The sequence below is a fragment of the Triticum aestivum genome, chromosome 2D, assembly GCF_018294505.1.
Source record: "Triticum aestivum cultivar Chinese Spring chromosome 2D, IWGSC CS RefSeq v2.1, whole genome shotgun sequence".
Lineage (NCBI taxonomy): Eukaryota > Viridiplantae > Streptophyta > Magnoliopsida > Poales > Poaceae > Triticum > Triticum aestivum.
This window is the reverse complement of record NC_057799.1, coordinates 627,119,461-627,139,289: the sequence shown is the minus strand read 5'-3', so window position 1 is coordinate 627,139,289 and position 19,829 is coordinate 627,119,461. Positions and strand designations below refer to the sequence as shown.

The following is a 19,829-nucleotide window of genomic DNA, read 5'->3' as shown; positions in this document are numbered from 1 at the left end:
TCGTGTGTTGGATTGCTTGCTTGTCACGATGGCTCAAGATAATACCAAATTGTGTGACTTTACCAATACCAACAATAATGATTTCCTTAGCACTCCGATTGCTCCTCTTACCGATACTGAATCTTGTGAAATCAATGCTGCTTTGTTGAATCTTGTCATGAAAGATCAATTCGCTGGCCTTCCTAGTGAAGATGTGCTACCTCTTGAACACTGCGTTGGTTTTCCCTTGAAGAGGAAAGGGTGATGCAGCAAAGTAGCGTAAGTATTTCCCTCCGTTTTTGAGAACCAAGGTATCAATCCAGTAGGAGGATCGCGCAAGTCCCTCGCACCTGCACAATACAAATAAATCCTCACAACCAACGCGATAAGGGGTTGTCAATCCCTTCACGGTCACTTACGAGAGTGAGATCTGATAGATATGATAGGATAATATTTTTGGTATTTTTGTGATAAAGATGCAAAGTAAAATACAAGCAAAGTAAAAAGCAAAGGCAATAACAAAGTGTTGGAAGATTAATATGATGAAGATAGACCCGGGGGCCATAGGTTTCACTAGTGGCTTCTCTCAAGAGCATAAGTATTTTACGGTGGGTGAACGAATTACTGTTGAGCAATTGACAGAATTGAGCATAGTTATGAGAATATCTAGGTATGATCATGTATATAGGCATCACGTCCGAGACAGGTAGACCGACTCCTGCCTGCATCTACTACTATTACTCCACTCATCGACCGCTATCCAGCATGCATCTAGAGTATTAAGTTCATGAAAACAGAGTAACGCCTTAAGCAAGATGAAATGATGTAGAGGGATAAATTCATGCAATATGATAAAAAAACCCATCTTGTTATCCTCGATGGCAACAATACAATACGTGCCTTGCTGCCCCTACTGTCACTGGGAAAGGACACCGCAAGATTGAACCCAAAGCTAAGCACTTCTCCCATTGCAAGAAAGATCAATCTGGTAGGCCAAACCAAACTCGTAATTCGAAGAGACTTGCAAAGATAACCAATCATACATAAAAGAATTCAGAGAAGATTCAAATATTGTTCATAGATAAACTTGATCGTAAACCCACAATTCATCGGTCTCAACAAACACACCGCAAAAGAACATTACATCGAATAGATCTCCACGAGAGAGGGGGAGAACATTGTATTGAGATCCAAAAAGAGAGAAGAAGCCATCTAGCTAATAAGTATGGACCCGAAGGTCTGAGGTAAACTACTCACACATCATCGGAGAGGCTATGGTGTTGATGTAGAAGCCCTCCGTGATCGATGCCCCCTCGAGCGGAGCTCCGGAACAGGCCCCAAGATGGGATCTCGTGGGTACAGAAGGTTGCGGCGGTGGAATTAGGTTTTTGGCTCCGTATCTGATCGTTTGGGGGTACGTAGGTATATATAGGAGGAACAAGTACGTCGGTGGAGCAACATGGGGCCCACGAGGGTGGAGGGCGCGCCCCCTACCTTGTGGCCTCCTGGAAGCTTCTCTTACGTAGGGTCCAAGTCTCCTGGACCATGTTCGTTCCAAAAATCACGCTCCCGAAGGTTTCATTCCGTTTGGACTCCGTTTGATATTCTTTTTCTGCGAAACTCTGAAATAGGCAAAAAACAGCAATTCTGGGCTGGGCCTCCGGTTAATAGGTTAGTAGATTCTCCTAAAGTGAATTCCATAAAAGTGCCTCCCGCTGCCGAATCTAAAAGATTTCTAGAAGCTATTAACCGGAGGCCTAGCCCAGAATTGCTATTTTTTGCCTATTTCAGAGTTTCGCAGAAAAAGAATATCAAATGGAGTCCAAACGGAATAAAACCTTCGGGAACGTGATTTTCATAACGAACGTGATCCAAAGGACTTGGACCCTACGTCAAGACATCAACCAGGAGGGCACGACGTAGGGGGGCGCGCCTACACCCCCAGGGCGCGCCCTCCACCCTCGTGGGCCCCCTGTTGCTCCACCGACGTACTCCTTCCTCCTATATATACCTACGTACCCCCAAACTACCAGATACGGAGCCAAAAACCTAATTCCACCGCCGCAACCTTCTGCACCCGTGAGATCCCATCTTGGGGCCTGTTCCGGAGCTCCGCTCGAGGGGGCATCGATCACGGAGGGCTTCTACATCAACACCATAGCCTCTCCGATGATGTGTGAGTAGTTTACCTCAGACCTTCGGGTCCATAGTTATTAGCTAGATGGCTTCTTCTCTCTTTTTGGATCTCAATACAATGTTCTCCCCCTCTCTCGTGGAGATCTATTCGATGTAATCTTCTTTTGCGGTGTGTTTGTTGAGACCGATGAATTGTGGGTTTACGATCAAGTTTATCTATGAACAATATTTGAATCTTCTCTGAATTCTTTTATGTATGATTGGTTATCTTTGCAAGTCTCTTCGAATTACGAGTTTGGTTTGGCCTACTAGATTGATCTTTCTTGCAATGGGAGAAGTGCTTAGCTTTGGGTTCAATCTTGCGGTGTCCTTTCCCAGTGATAGTAGGGGCAGCAAGGCACGTATTGTATTGTTGCCATCGAGGATAACAAGATGGGGTTTATATCATATTGCATGAGTTTATCCCTCTACATCATGTCATCTTGCTTAAAGCGTTACTCTGTTCTTATGAACTTAATACTCTAGATGCATGCTGGATAGCGGTCGATGTGTGGAGTAATAGTAGTAGATGCAGGCAGGAGTCGGTCTACTTGTCTCGGACGTGATGCTTATATACATGATCACACCAAGATATTCTCATAACTATGCTCAATTCTGTCAATTGCTCAACAGTAATTTGTTCACCCACCGTTATATTTATGCTCATGAGAGAAGCCACTAGTGAAACCTATGGCCCCGGGGTCTATTTTCCATCATATTAATCTTCCGACAACAAGCTATTTCTGGCACCGTTTTTATTTTACTTTCTTTACTTTGCATCTTTGTCATAAAAATACCAAAAATATTATCTTATCATATCTATTAGATCTCACTCTCGTAAGTGACCGTGTAGGGATTGACAACCCCTTATCGCGTTGGTTGCGAGGATTTATTTGTTTGTGTAGGTGCGAGGGACTCGTGCGTGGCCTCCTACTGGATTGATACCTTGGTTCTCAAAAACTGAGGGAAATACTTACGCTACTTTGCTGTATCACCCTTTTCTCTTCAAGGGAAAACCAACGCAGTGCTCAAGAGGTAGCACCCGTCGCTTAACACGGGGTGACTTCCATCGATCTTATAGTTTAACACAGTCATCGGATCGCTGACCCGTTATTATTTCAGTAAAATCAGCTGATATGTCAGAATATAAGCACATAAGCCAGGCAACCCAGCTTGGCCAAAATTTAAGTCAAATTGATGCATATGTATGGCTTTATAACGATGATTACGGAAGGCAGCCCTTGTATATTAAATACAAATGCCTCCTTATTACGCGCAAAATAATGATTCCTCCACCTGACACCTCGGACCTATCGGAAGGGCCTCCGTAATTCGCGAAAAAATGTCCCCCCTGGCAATCGCAAATGGGCTATGTGTTCTCTGCCACAGATGTGATGCTCACTTGTGGGCCTACTATTTTTTGAGAATTATAGTCAGTGACGCGTACGGAAGGCTTGTGGGCCTACTAAGGCGTACGGAAGGCTTTATAAACTTATAGTCAAGACACAATTCTATGGGCTTCTTCTTCTCCTCATTTTCATTTTCCTTCGAACCCCGGCTCGAAGAGCCTCTCAACAATCTTCTCATCATTTTCTCCCTCTGAAAAATTATGTGCTGCTGTGGTGACCTTGTTCTTGAGCTTGCATGTCATATGGGCTATATGTTCTCTGCCACAGATGTGATGCTCACTTGTGGGCCTACTATTTTTTGAGAATTATAGTCAGTGACGCGTACGGAAGGCTTGTGGGCCTACTAAGGTGTACGGAAGGCTTTATAAGCATCTCGCCTCTTGCCAAAGGACCACTGGTATCTCCATTGCTTTAGGAGCATCAGCAAGTTCTTTAGCTCCTCCTCAGTCCTCAACAGGCCCAACTTTGCTGAAGACAAAGGCCACTGCTGGACGAGGCACAAGGCCAAGTCCTCACAAGAAGCAGATTGCCTTCCATGTGCCGTCTAGTGAAGACGAAGCTGATGATGAGGAACTAGCAGAAATCATCAGAGACAGACAGCAAAGGGCCGCTAGAGCCAAAGGCAGCAATGTGCCTCTTCTGCTGGATCCCAAGTTGATCCTCGACTTCATTGATCTCTGGCACAAGGACCCCAACACTCATATGCCTGACTTCAATCTCACACCTGGCCAAAAGTCACATGTTGACAGCCTTCATAGGCAAAGAAAAATGGAAGTTTGAGAAGGCCAGGCAACTGAAGAAAGCTCGGTACAAGAAGGAGCGATTTCTGAAGAAGAATGTTGTCAAAATGACGACTAATGAATTTGTGGCCATGCAAGAAAGGTCGGATTTTTCAGAATCGCGAAGGGATTCACCTCAAATGTTGCAGCCTCAATGCAACATAAAATTCCTCAGGCTGAAGCATCTGCACAGCCAACTAAAGAACATGCAAGCACAGCTGATGAAAATCACGCTGTTGATGATTCTGAAAGCACCAGGGCTGATGAAGAAATTTCAGCCGCTGAAGAAACTGCCAGGGCAACCTCTAGTGTTGCGCCTGAAGATCAAGCCAGGCCAGTTGAAGCATCTACTACTGCACCTGAAGAAACAGAACAAGCCAGGGAAACTGCATCAGTTGCGCCTGAAGAAACTGCACCAATTTCCTCTGATCCTCCTGCACAAATGAGAGTCCTACACTTCGTTCTGCATCAGAAGCGAAGAAACCCAATGCTGCGGAGCGAGCAGCTATGAACAAAAGGAAAGCATCTGCATCTTCAGAGTCTTCAGCTCCGAAGAAAGTGAAGACTTTGACAAGCTCCTATGCAAATCCCATAGATGTTGTTCCCTTATCGAGCATGCCATCAAAGGAGATTGTTCCCTTTGGTGAGGAATATGTGATTCCAAGTGAATCTGATGAAGAAGATCCTTCTGCTCCTACTTCAGAGCAGATTGGTGAAGAAATTGAAGTGGACAACATCACTTCAACAATGATGACTCTGCCACACCACAGGTCACTGTTATCCTCGCCCATGCCTCAGGTCACTGTTGAAGAGGCCGGCGTTGAAGAAATAGATGAGGAAGATGAAGATGTGGATATTGGGTGTACAACGCCAATTCTCAATGATGACTACTGGGAAAGTCATCACCCCAATTCACCACTCTACACCCGTCTGAAACAGATTCCTCAATCCCCCGTTCAAACTGAAGAAATTCATGCAGGCTCTGAAGAACATCAAGCTTCTCTTCTCACTATTCCTGAAGAAGTTCCAGCCACTAGAGCTGATGATAATGTTGCTGAAGAAATGGAGACCCGGGCTGCTGCTGATGACATTGCTCCTGAAATTTCTCAGCCTGCGGCTCCAGAGTCTGTGATTCAAGAGGCTGTGATGACTTCGACTGCTAATCCTCATCCCAAGCCACAGAATCCTCACTACAAGAAGCAGAAGTTCAAGGCTGAGGACTTCTTCAATGAGCACATTTTGTTCACTAACAACAATCCTTATGACTCTGCTTGTCTTCGACGCAAGCGTTTTTGGACTGCTAGCCAGATGAACTTGTATTCCTCGCTGCTGTTTGATATGGACAAGACCTTTGACCATGAGCAAATTTCTCATGTGGACATGGAGTCTCTACCTTGATTCACCCTAGTCCTCAGTGTTATTCATGACGCTGGGCTGCTCAATTTCTTCACCGACATCTTCGACTGGAATGAAGAACTCATTCTTCAGTTCTATGCGACATTGCACATCACTGGCAATGTTGAAGATGTGAATTCATGGGTATTGGACTGGATGACAGAAAATACTCACTACAAAGCACCGGCCTCTGAATTGCTTCATGCCGTCCTGGTCAGTCCTCCCGTTGAAGGTGCAAGGCTCATCTATGCTGACCCTGAACTCTCAGACCATCTGATGCAAGTGCTGATGAAGCCTTCGAAGCCTGGCCAAGCTCCAAGGAGCAAATTCCTCGTCAAGGAGTTTCTCTATGTGCCAAGGACTGTGTACAGGATATTGACCAAAACCCTCAGTCCTATCAAGGGCCACAGCTCTGATGAAGAAGAGGTTGTTGGCATCATGAAGAATCTACTTTTCAACATCATACATGGTATTCCTATCAACTACCACGATTTCTTCATGAGGACTTTGGCCAATGTCGCTCTGTCACCGTTTGAATTGAAGTCTTACGCTCCCTGGATCATGAGATTCATCAGATCAAGGTCTTCAATCAACTACAAGGCTGACGTTCTAAATCATCACAACTACTTGCCCCCAATCGAGGTCCTCAAACAGCCCATTTCCTCAGCTGATGAGAAGGGCAAGGCTACTGTTATTGATGAAGGCACTCGTCCATTGGATGGACAGTTTCACAAAGCTGCATCCTACTCCACCAATGATGACTCTGCCACACATGACACTGCCGCAAATGCTTCAAAGCAATTTCCTCAAGCCACTGCTACCCGTGTGATGACTGATCATGAGCTTCTCTTCAGTCTTCATCAGAAGGTCGATCGCAACCACAAATGGGTCAAGCGACTGTTTGGTTCAATTCTTCAGAATATGACAATCATGCAAAACACTGTGAAGAAGAACCATTACTATCTGCATGAAGTGTTTGATCGCACCTGCGCTGTATTGTCTCACCTCTATGGTGATGAAGATCTCAAGCAAATGGGCTTCAAGCAGGACTTTGATTGGTCTTAGCCACCTTCGAAGAAATTCAAGAAGGTCAAAGTTCCTCGTTTGGTGGCCAGCTCATATTCTTCATCCCGCGGACTGATGAACATGAAGACTTGAACGACACTGCGGCAGGCCCTACATCAACGGACAACCCCAACAACGCTGGCGCTCCTCCATCGACATCATGATGATATTCTTCAGGGGCGTTAGTTCTCATTTTTTGTCCCTTTTGGTCATTCGATGACGAAGGGGGAGAAATTTGAGTTAGTCTTCAAGCAGGTCTATATATATGGGTGCTTTTTTGTTAAGTTACAACTCTCGTACTTCTGAAGATTTTTGTTGGATCGAGTTGTAAACTTATGTCCTACTAGTAAAATGCTCGTGCGTTGCCACGGGCTTCTGAAATATTTTGTTGAAATTATATAAAGATAATGCATGTTAAATTTCACAGGTAGGGATAATAGAACGCGAATACAATTGCATAATAATTGAAATCCACTTCACTTGTAATATAAACTGATAACAAAATGGCAAATTGACGATGTATACATATAAAAGCGATGATCCACCTAAGAATCGATTACAAATTATTAAGATCTCCTTGATGTGCTTAAGACATTCTCGCACAATATCGGGAAAGTTGTCTTTAGCTTCATTCGAAAGATGTTTTTTCAAGTATAATAAAAACTGCTTCCTCAACTCATACCCGTCCTGCAAAACCAATATATGTAGTTAGCATGAATAATTCACGTGGACGGTCTTAAAACGTGTAACGGACAATACTCACCGCACAAACTGGCTTCACCCGTTCAATATTTTCTATTACATGATATGTTTGTGTTCATGAGTACGAAACACAATAATTTTTAGTTTGTGACAAGTGCTTACCCATCCGTTTGTATTGCCTCCTTGAACTGTTCTACGACCATTCATTTTGTAACATTGAGATCGGGCCACTTATGATCTCTGTTAAACTCCGGACTCTGTTCTCCAAGTTTCAGACGCTTCTCAAGTCTGAGTAATTGTTTTATATATGGAAAATAGTAGGTATTAAGGCAAACAAAACATATGTGAAGAGTATAAAAACAATAGATATTTACCGTAGTAGCAAGGTCACTCCGTTTGACCCGAGCACCAAGTGAGTCCAATACTTGAATCCCATGTTTTTTTGGCATTGACGACTGTTAGATACCAATGGTATCCAGTAATGTTAATTGGAATGAATGGTTGGTGTAAATATAATATAAGTCATAGTCACAATTAGATATAAATAACAATAAATCATTATACACATGGATTAATTTAAAACAAAACATCATTACATGCATGGATAATGAGGCGAGACTAACCATATCTTGTGGTAGATAAGTATTAACATGTTGTACGATGTGACGATAATTTGTTTGGTATATGTCTTTTTCTCCGTCTTCTTTTATCTGACCAGATACGAACGTGCTAATAATAGGTACTTTTTCGCCCGCCATGTCTCGTAGATGGTCGTGAGCAAGCATACAATATACGTAAGCATTTATCACTTGTAGTTCCATATTTAGAACATATTTATGTTATTAGATCTTATATATTGTTTATATTATTAAGTATAAAGTTTATGCAATTGACCCTACATCATCGCCCAAGTACATATCATAAGGCATTCCAAATCGTCGTTAGATAACAAGGCATCTCCAATGTCCATGAACTTGGTTTTCTTGAGGGCAGACATGATTGATTCGATGACTGTAATATCTCTAGGGGTACAAACATAGTATGTTGTCAAGATACAAAAATGAGCCAAATTAGTATACAAAATGAGGCAAAGTAGTTTAATGAGAAAAATGATAAAGGAAGGACCGATAACAACATTAGAAAAAAAAACTTGTGTGACGATATTTGTATTTGCTCTTTTTTTGGTTTGTTATGAGATATCACAATTTGCACATCATTATGTTGTAAATAACTTTGAAAACTTTCGGCCTTATTGAAATACCTAAAAGGCATATATTTAGGAACGAAGGGAGTATATCCCATGCCCTTAATCACATCTCGTACTTGAGGGATATTACCATATTGGCCAATAAAAAATTGACAGAATTACCACGGGATAATATTTAGGCATAGATACCTATGTGTCGCTACAAAGCGTCAAAAAATATAACATAGCATCTCCCCTGCTTTTCCCCTCTACATTCATGCATAGGTTTTCCTTCTTCCTTCCTCTATCTTTGCTCTGCCTTCGGCCATGCTTATGCTCTTTTTTGCTACGTCTCAGATCCAATAGTATCAACAATAGATAAAACAAGACATCAAGCACATCACTTAACATAAATCAAAGCAAAGGTGCATGCGGCAACGGCGCCCTTTGAGTGCCTGTTTCAAAAAAGACAAAGGCACATGCAACAAGCAATATACATTCACAATCGTCAATAGAGGTGAAACCAAATTACAGTGTTCTTCTAGAAGATAGGGCCAACCTTTGTTACCTTAGAGCATCTCCACTCGCCCCCCAAGGGGCCACCCGAGGCCCCTTTTTTATCGCCGGCTAGAAAAAACGGTCTAGTCGTGCCCCCAGGAGCCCAGTTTTCGCTGGTTAGGGCCGAATATGGCGCCGGTGGACCCAGGCCGAATTCGCACGCTGGGGGCACCCGGGGGAGCCGAGGGTAACATTTTGGCCCGAAAGCCTGGTGGATCCGCTGAGTCAGCGACTGGGCGCCTTCGTCGTCCTCCTCGCCTCGTTTTCCCGCGGGAATCCATGCGAAGGCTGCCGCCGGTCAGCCTTCATTGATTCCTCACGGGCGGCACAGTGAAGGCGCCGTTGCCGAGCACCCCTCCCTCTCCCGCCACGCGTCCACATGGTGCCACGCGCTCGCCGTCCACCCGGCGCTATAAAAGGCACTCTACCTCGCCGCTGGACGCACACCCTCTCGCCGCATTCTCTCTTTCTCTCTCGCCGTCGACGACCCTCTTTCCTTCGCCACTCCCCCTCCCTCTCTCGAGCCACCGATGGGCGAGCGATTTCCAGGCGATGGAGCCATGGTGAACGGCTTCGGACGCCGCCACCTTCACAAGTGGGAGGCGTACCTCCTCCACGAGGTGAACTACCCGGCGCCGCCGGACATGCGTGTGTCGGGCTCGTGGAGGCTCGGTGCCATAGGTGTCCCCATTCCCCCGCCGCCACGTCGACACCACGCGCATTCGGGCGTCTCTGCCGGAGGAGGTGCGGGACCTCCCAAAGTACGTCGCCAGCAACCATGCTTTCTGGACGGCATAATTTCAACGCGGCCATAAGGAGCAGCTCGCCTCCACCAACAATGCGCCGGTGAGGGGACTCTACAACGCCGATGGACGCCGCCTGTGGTGGGGCATACCCAGGGGAACGCTCCACGCCATCCTCGAGCACTTCGAGGGCGACAACGAGCAGCCAATGGAGTACCCGGCAACGCCCACATTCTCCCGCCGAAGCGGCAGCTCTTGGCTGTGGAGGCGCATGGCGGGAGCTTCCTTCGCCTCCTCCCACCCCTCCGGCACGGCACCGCTCGCCACTCTCAAGGCCGAGCCGTTGGAGACACCGGAGCATCTGTGCAGGCGCGGCGACGGCCTCGTCATAAACGAGGGTCATCGCCAGCCTTCCCCTTCTTCCCAAGGCCACATTCGCCTGGTGAGGCCGAAGAAGGAGCCAGCGACGCCACCAGTCGTCGTCAAGCAGGAGCACCTCACCATGGCTGCCGTCGACGAATCCGGCATGAAGTGGGCGCTGATTTACAAGGTCCGCGAGGAGATGGAGCGCCAGTGCCGCGCCCTCGAGGAGGATGGCGTAATCATCCTCGAGGACAACGACGAGGAGGCGCCGCGCCCGGGCCGTCCAACCCCATCCGCCATGGCGACCCAGGGCAGGGCTGCAGTAAGGACGGCGGCGTGCAGGAAGATGACGACGACTACACGAACTTCTACAAGCTCATCGGCTTGTAGAAGGCTTGGCGTCGGCGGTGTTGGGGATATTACCACTGGGCGTAAACCGGCCAGGAGAGGCCGGGTTAACCCCATAAGTAGTTCATCTGTATCTGAAGTCCATGAAGACAGACAGTGACACTTTATGAAGGCCCAGGGCCCAAAGCCGGTTTAGGGCCTGTAGACATAAACCGACGTTGATATGTAAACTTGTGTTGTAAGATAGAAGTAGCAGAGACCGAGCCGGACACGATTATGAGCCGGCCTCGGGATTCTGTAAACCGACGGGCGTCAACCCATGTATATAAGGGGACGACCCGGCGGCGCTTCAGGTACGACAGATAACAACTCGAGACTCAGGCCAAGCGTATTCGCTCCCTGGTCATCGAAACCCCATCAATTCCATCATAACTAGACGTAGGCTTTTACCTTCATCGTAAAGGGCCGAACTAGTATAAAACTCTCTTGCATCCCTTGTCCGCTTTAACCCCTTTAAGCTAACCCGTAGCGATGGCTCCACGACTAAGTCCTTTCTCTAGGACATCTGCCATGACAAAACCACGACAGTTGGCGCCCACCGTGGGGCTATCGCACGATGGTTTCAAGTTCTTGGAGGGAAACTTCAAAGGACTCAAGGGTCACACTGTGGGCCGGATGACCAAGAGTCGTCACGGCAAGCTCTACATCGATGATGCGGGCTGGGGCCCCGAGGCCGGCTCAATCGAGTACGGGTACTGGGTCCCCTTTGGTGGCATACACGTTTTCATTGGCAAGATCGATGAACCGGGCCCTGAGCCGGACATCTACACCGACCTCGTCGAAACGGCTCAGCGTGCGAGATCTGCCCGGGTCAAGCCTGTCATGAAGTGTGCCTTCGTGGGAGTTATCCATGGAGGGGAATCTGAGGATAGATCGGAATCTGGTGGTGAGACCATCGTTTATTCCGGCGACGAGTCATCGACTGGAGAAACCGAGTCATTATATCAGTTACAAGATGGCCGAATTGGGGGCTGTTCCGATGGCGACAGTATTCCGGACCCCTTTGATCTGCCAAACCGGGTTGCGATCTTCATGGCCGGCACGCAACCGGCGCTCCACTCTTCGACCGCAGCGGCGATGATTTCCGGATCGGCAGCGGCGGCAGCGGCTGGGGCAGGAGGCCCTGTGCGACCCCCAGCTCAGGTTCTATCTGATTTGTTTGACGCGTTGGCAACGCTGATGGCGGAGGTTAACCCAGCGGACCAGGATGCACACAATGCGGAAATCGCGAAAGTGAAAGATTAGATCACCCAGGCCAAAGCCGACTTAGCAGCTGAGGATGCCAGGATAGCCGCGGAGCGGGCCGCTTTGGATGCACAAGCTTACCGGATTATGCTGGATCAGAGTGCGTCGAACGAAGTCATGATGAGGAGGCACCGATCTCGCCTACCGCCGGTTTATGATGCTAGAAATCTCTTTAACACCCCAGGAGCAGGGACCAGTAATCCGCCGCTGGTAAACCGGGCAGAGGCACCTGGAGCGGGGGCGCCGGTTGAGCCATGTTTGGTGGATCCGCCTCGTCAGAACAACATTGTGACACCGCATGTCCCCACACCGCCGGGTCATTACTCTAACCCAACGGACAACATTGTCGCTGCCGCTTCACGGCTGGCAGCCATCCCGATCGAAGGCGATTCTCCAGCGGTGGTCGAGACGCGCCGGGTTAAGGAGCTTCTTCAGACAGCCTTGGTTCAACAGGAGGCTTATTCATATAGTCGCGATCGGATTCATTCCACTCCCCGTCCAAGCCGGAGTTACAGCAGGCGTATGGATGAACCGGCAGTTTCAAGCAATGCGCGGAACCGTGATCCGCCCCATGGCAATAACCCGACGGGTGGTGCTGGTGATGCTCAGGAGGTGGTGGACCGGGCTCGGGCACGCAGAGAGGCCGAGTTAGTGGCGCAGCTTGAAGCCCGTCAGCTTACTCCGGTTCGTCCAACCACATCGGTGGAACCAGGAGTTACCTCTAGTTCTTTGGGAGTGCCATGTCTTGTCCCAGCATTGCGCAATGTGCGCCTGCTCAAGGATTTTAAGGGCCCGCGCAAGGTGACGAATTACACCGCCGATTTATCCCCTGAAACATGGGTCGAAAGCTATGAGATGGCCATGGAGATGCTGGATGTGGATGATGCGGCATGTGCGAAATACTTCACCATGATGCTAGAAGGGACAACCCGCACTTGGTTAAAGAGCTTACCGGCTAATTCTATCAGGTCATGGGCCGAGTTGAGAGCCCGGTTTATTCAGAATTTCAAGGATACATGCAAGCAGCCCATGTCAATTGTGGACTTAGGTGCCTGTGTCCAGGAGGAAGGAGAGTCAACAACCCATTGGGTGCGCCGGGTTTTGGAGATTTTGCATTCGTCGGACCGTATCAACGCTGACACCGCAGTTTTAACATTGGAAGGCAATTGCCGGTTTGAACCCCTGAAGTTGAAGTTGGGACGGCTCAAACGTCATTGTAATGACATAAGAACCCTCATGGCTGCACCGGTGAAGTATGCCGACTCTGATAGTACCAAGGATCCCGAGTCTGACGATGATAAGACAGGGAAGGGAAAGAAGAGCGGCAACGCCAAGGGGCAGCACCACAACCCGGCGGGTCATGGGAACGGCGGCAAGCGTAAGGCGGACCACGGTTTAGACTTTGTGGCTAACACTAATACACATGACAAGGGCCAGCGGCGTAAGGGTAAACCGCCCCAGCACGGTGGAAGGCCAAGTGCTAATCCGGACCGTTTGTCTTATCTGTTGAACCAGCCCTGTCCAAAGCATGGGACGAAGGAGGACCCGTCCACGCACCTCTGGAAAGATTGTTACATCATGCAAGAGTTCAAAAATTCTGATTCTTTCCGGTATGATCATGGACCAGGAGGCGGTTCGGGCCCGGCGCTTATGGGCCGGGTTATGGCGAAGGAAATTCCGGTTCAGGCTTCCACGGTAATCAGGGTGGACATAACAATCAAAGTAATCAGGGTAACCAAGGTGGCTACAATCATCAGGGCAATCAGCAGCCGCAGCAGTCGGGTTATCAGAGCAACCCGAAGCAGTTGAATAGCGGACAGTATCATGTCTTCACCACTAGCTTGGACAAGCGCGATCAGAAGCTTCATAAAAGGGCAGTGAATGCCGTTGAACCGGCGATGCCCCATTATTTGCGTTGGTCCGAGCAGCCGATTGTGTGGAGTAGATAAGATCATCCACCCCGGGTTGACAATCCGGGTCATCTGGCTCTGGTGGTGGCACCTCAGGTGGGAGGTTATAAGTTCACTAAGGTACTCATGGATGGAGGGAGTAGTATCAATATCCTTTATTATGAAACTTTCCGTCGCATGGGGTTAACAGATACAAATCTTAAACCGCCAATACGGTGTTCCATGGTGTGGTGCCTGGTAAGTCGGCGTATCCTGTTGGTAAGATAGCTCTGGAGGTGGCTTTTGGAGATGAGCATGACTCGACATCAGAAACCTTGACCTTTGAAGTGGTGAAAATCAGCAGCCCGTATCATGCCCTATTTGGACGGCCAGCTTATGCTAAGTTTATGGCACGGCCTTGTTATGTCTATCTGCAGCTCAAGATGCTGGGTCACAAGGGAACTATAACCGTGCATGGGAGCCGCAAGATTGCTCTGGAGTGTGAAGAAGGTGATGCGGCTTATGCTGAGTCGGTTTGTGCAACAGAAGAGTTGAAGTTTTACAAGGACAATGTTGATCCGGCAGATATGACTTCGTTGAAGAAACCAACTACAAAGCATGATCCGGCCCTGAAGTTTAAATCGGCTGATGAGACTAAGCTTGTTGACTTCGTGCCTGGCAATTTGTCCAAGCAGTTTAGCATCAGCGCTAACTTGGATCCGAAATAGGAAAGCGCGCTCATCGAGTTCATCCGTGAGAATCGGGACATCTTTGCATGGAAGCCTTCTGACATGCCAGGTGTACCGAGAGAACTCGCTGAGCACACTCTCAATATTGATCCCAAGTATAAACCGGTCAAGCAGTTTCTCTGTCGGTTTAATGAAGAAAGGTGCAAAGCTATTGGAGAAGAAGTAGCCAGGCTCTTGGCAGCTGGATTTATCGTTGAAGTATTCCATCCCGAGTGGTTGGCTAATCCGGTGCTGGTCCTCAAGAAGAATGGCACTTGGCGTATGTGTGTGGATTACACATACCTCAACAAAGCTTGTCCAGCAGATCCTTTTGCCCTTCCCCGTATTGATCAAATTATTGATGCTACGGCGGGGTGCGAGCGTTTAAGCTTTTTGGATGCATATTCTGGTTATCATCAGATCAAAATGGCAGTTAAGGACCAGGAGAAGACAGCCTTCATAACTCCCTTTGGAGCCTTCTGCTATGTGTCCATGCCCTTTGGGCTCAAGAGTGCGCAGGCGACTTATCAACGGTGTGTGCAGAATTGTCTGCATAAACAGATCGGCCGCAATGTTCACGCCTATGTGGATGATATTGTGGTAAAATCAAGGAAGAAGGAGACATTGATTGATGACTTGAAGGAAACCTTTGATAACCTGCGGGTTTATAAAATGATGCTTAATCCGGCCAAGTGTGTCTTTGGTGTACCTGCAGGCAAGCTCTTGGGCTTTTTGGTGTCTAACAGGGGCATTGAAGCTAATCCGGAAAAGATCAAAGCCATCACCTCCTTGGCTAAACCGAAGTGTATCAATGATGTTCAACGCCTGGCAGGCCGGATTGCCGCGTTGAGCCGGTTTGTCAGTCGCCTTGGCGAGAAGGCCATCCCTTTATATCAGATGCTGAAGAAAACGGATAACTTCGTCTGGAGTGACGCCGCTAATGAAGCATTTGAGGACTTAAAGCGGCAGCTGGCTAATCCGCCGATTCTCGCTGCTCCAGTGGACAAAGAACCATTGTTGCTATATGTGGCAGCTAATGCTCGGGCTGTTAGTGTGGCTATTGTGGTGGAGCGCAAGGAGGCAGGAAAGGAATATCCGGTTCAGCGGCCGGTTTACTATATCAGTGAGGTACTTATTGAGTCCAAGCAGAGGTACCCGCATTGGCAAAAATTGGTGTATGGGGTTTTCATGGCAAGCCGGAAGCTTAAGCAGTATTTCCAAGGTCATCCCATCACGGTGGTCAGCTCCGCTCCTTTGGGGGATATAATCCAGAACAGGGAAGCAACTGGTCGGATTGCTAAGTGGGCTATCGAGCTCGGGCCTCACGGGTTGAAATACATACCCCGAACGGCGATCAAATCTCAGGCACTTGTGGATTTCATCAATGATTGGACAGAATTACAAGCGCCAGAGGAGAAGCCGGATCACACTTATTGGACTATTCATTTTGATGGGTCCAGGCAATTGGAGGGCTCGGGGGCCGGAGTCGTATTAACTTCCCCACGAGGTGATAAGTTTTGTTATGTTCTCCGTTTAATGTTCCCTTGCACTAACAATGCAGCTGAATATGAGGCTTTACTCCATGGTCTTCGGATGGCTAAGGAGATGAACCTAAGCCGAGTTAAGTGCTTCGGTGACTCGGATCTAGTGGCTCAACAAGTGTCCGGCACTTGGGATTCCAAGGACCCACTAATGGCAGCATATCGTCGTGAGGTGGATATTGTTGCAGGTCACTTTAAAGGTTATCAGGTGGATCATGTGGACCGGCGGAAGAATGAAGCGGCGGACGCTTTAAGCCGCCTGGGTTCCCAACGTAAACCGGTTCCACCTAATGTCTTCCTGGATGTTTTGCATAATCCGTCCGTCAAGCTCCCTGGTGAAGAGGATTTGGCTGTTCCTGATCCGGAGGCTCAGTTGGTGGCGGCTCTTCATGTTATCCCGGATTGGACGGTTCCATATCTGGCGTATATAAACCGGGGCGAGTTACCAGAGGATGAAACTTTGGCCAGGCAGATAACCCGGCGGTCCAAGTCCATGACTATTATCAATGGAGAGTTACATCATTGCAGTGTGACAGGGGCGTTTCAACGCTGTGTGTCTCCTGAGGAAGGCCGTGAAATTTTGCGTGAGATCCACGAAGGAGATTGTGGTCACCACGCCGGTTCAAAATCTTTGGTGGCCAAGGCGTTTCGTCACGGTTTCTATTGGTTGACAGCTCATGCTGATGCCGAGGACTTGGTCAAAAGATGTGATGGCTGTCAGAAATTCTCAAGGCGCGCTCATGTACCAGCTCAAGAATTGAGGATGATTCCAATCACCTGGCCGTTTGCAACTTGGGGGCTGGATATGGTTGGGCCTTTCAAGAGGTCCAAGGACAAGAAGACCCACCTTTTGGTGGCGGTTGATAAGTTTACGAAGTGGGTGGAGGCAGAGCCAGTTAGTAAGTGTGACGCAGCCACGGCGGTTCAGTTCATCAAAAAGGTGATCTTCCGGTTTGGTTTCCACACAGCATTATAACAGACAATGGTACCAATCTGTCAAAGGGTGCCATGAAGGAGTTCTGTCAACGTGAGCACATCCGGCTTGACGTGTCATCAGTGGCTCACCCCCAGTCCAATGGTCAAGCGGAGAGGGCCAATCAAGAGATCTTGAGAGGCATCAAACCCCGGCTTATGGTTCCTTTGCAACGGACGCCGGGTTGTTGGGTTGAGGAGTTACCTTCTGTGTTGTGGAGCATCAATACCACACCCAACAGGTCGACAGGGTACACACCATTCTTCATGGTTTATGGAGCGGAAGCAGTTCTTCCTAGTGACATCCGTCATGACTCGCCTCGTGTAGCGGCATATGTTGAAGCTGACAACGAGAAGGCACGGCAGGAAGCTCTTGACCTGTTAGATGAGGAACGTGACATGGCGGCAGCCCGTTCGGCGATTTATCAGCAAGATCTGCGTCGCTATCATAGCCGCCGGGTTAGAACCAGAACCTTTCAAGAAGGTGATTTGGTGCTTCGGCTCATCCAGGATCAGACGGATATGCACAAGCTATCCCCCCCTTGGGAAGGACCCTTTGTGGTCAGCAAGAATCTACACAACGGGTCGTACTACCTAATCGATGTTCGAGAGCGCAAAGACTCACGTAAATCGGAGGAGGAGACCAACCGGCCGTGGAATATTGCTCATCTTCGGCCTTACTATACTTGAGCTATAGGCTCTGCTTATGTACATATTATGACATTGTATATATTATGATCAATATAATAAACCGGAACCTCAGCTAAAGCGGGGTATCTGTTGTTTTTCTTACATCATGTGTGGTTACATGGAGCTTACAAAGCGGCGTCCGGTTTACCCCTTGATTTAGCTTCTCAAAGCTTCATATTAGATCACTTGGGGGCTTGGTCGTATCCGAACCATAGCTACACCTCTTGATCGGTGCAATGCCACAGCATCACTTGGGGGCTTGGTCGTATCCGAACCATAGCTACACCTCTTGATCGGCGCAATGCCACAGCATCACTTGGGGGCTTGGTCGTATCCGAACCATAGCTACACCTCTTGATCGGCGCAATGCCACAGCATCACTTGGGGGCTTGGTCGTATCCGAACCATAGCTACACCTCTTGATCGGCGCAATGCCACAGCATCACTTGGGGGCTTGGTCATACCCGAACCATAGCTACACCTCTTGATCGGCGTAATGCCACAGCATCACTTGGGGGCTTGGTCGTATCCGAACCACAGTCACACCTCTTGATCGGCTCAAAGCCACATCAATCCGGGGCCAAAGAGAGTGTTGTAAAACAACAGCTCAAACATAGGCACCCACTAAGCACAGCTCACAATGTTGTTTGGAGATTTTTTGCTGTCGAATTTAGGGCCTGGCAGCCCGTGAAAACCCTCGACTACAACGGTTTTATTTGCCTTTTGCTAAGTTTCTCTTTCTTTTGATAAGATTGGTGATGTTTTCAAACCAGTGTTTATCAACCCGGTTAGGCTGTCAACTACAAGTTGTCAGTACACGATCAAGTTATAATTCGGAGACTATCAGCCCGGTCTGGTTTTGACTCAAAGTCACCAGTATGGAATAAACCGGTGTTTATCACAACCCGGAGCGGTTTTATTGTAAACCGGCATCATATAACAGGAGTTACTTTTACTCCGGATTAGGGTTATTACCCTCATTACAAAGTTGGTCAGCCAACACTATGCCTAAAGGTCACAGGTATCATATATTTCCATATTTGGTTATCTTTTACAACCTTGGTTATAAACCTTGGTCATGTATATATTTGGGTATCATGACCCGCCCGGTGGTAAACCGCCAGGGCGCTTTAAGCTTCTTATCTGCAGGAACAACTTGAATAAATAGCTATGGATTATAAACATTGTATCTTAAGCATGGCGGATTAACATGCATCAGTCGTAGATAAATATGCACGAAGGCATAACAGACCAAGTGTTTTAACTAGCCTATTACAAGGCGTTTTAGTGCCCAAAGGGATAATTGTTTCTCAATAAGCATTGCAGCAAGTGGAAGACTAAACCGGCCTCCGGATTATGATTGCTTGTCAGCTTGACCTGACGGCTGCGGATCATCTTGCACCGGTTCATCTTCTTCGTCTCTACCCAGCGGCTGGAAGTCAACAGTTGTCCAGTCGATCCCAGTTAAAGCTTGGAACACAGCTTCGTCGCTTATAAGGGTTGACGGTTCAATATCAGGGGCATAAGTGTGCTTACGGATTGGAGGGATCAGATTTTGCGCTTCTGGAATTGGCGCCGCAACCCGTCTGTTCTTATCATCATAGCTTGCCTGATAATATGAGAGATCAACTTCTTCAGCCAATTGACAAGCCAGTGGACGTACTTCCCGGTTTATGGCGCGGAGATCCTCCTGGCCAAATTCTGATCCATCTTCTTTTAAGCTTGGGAAGTCTTTAGCCACGTCCACCGGATCAAGATCAGGCACCCACGCGTTTGCCCGGGTTAGAGCGGTCAGAGCTCCGGCCCTTGCCGCAGCTTTCTTAGTTCTTCAACCCGGGCAGGCAGCATGGATAGCCTTTCTAAGGTGTCCTTGATCAATGTTGGAGGAGGTTTATTGTGTGAAGCGATACAGATGATCCGCTGCGCGCCGGTATACAGCTGCTATATCAGAGTATAGGCCGCTTTCAACTTCTTCTGTACATCAGAGCCCAGATGGCTAATG

The 19,829-nt window shown here is 48.1% G+C and overlaps 1 pseudogene; it reads left to right on the top strand.

Annotated features, from left to right (window-relative positions):
- LOC123056101 (WAT1-related protein At5g64700-like) overlaps positions 1-19,829 on the top strand; it is a 52,952-nt pseudogene that overhangs the window by 9,793 nt on the left and 23,330 nt on the right.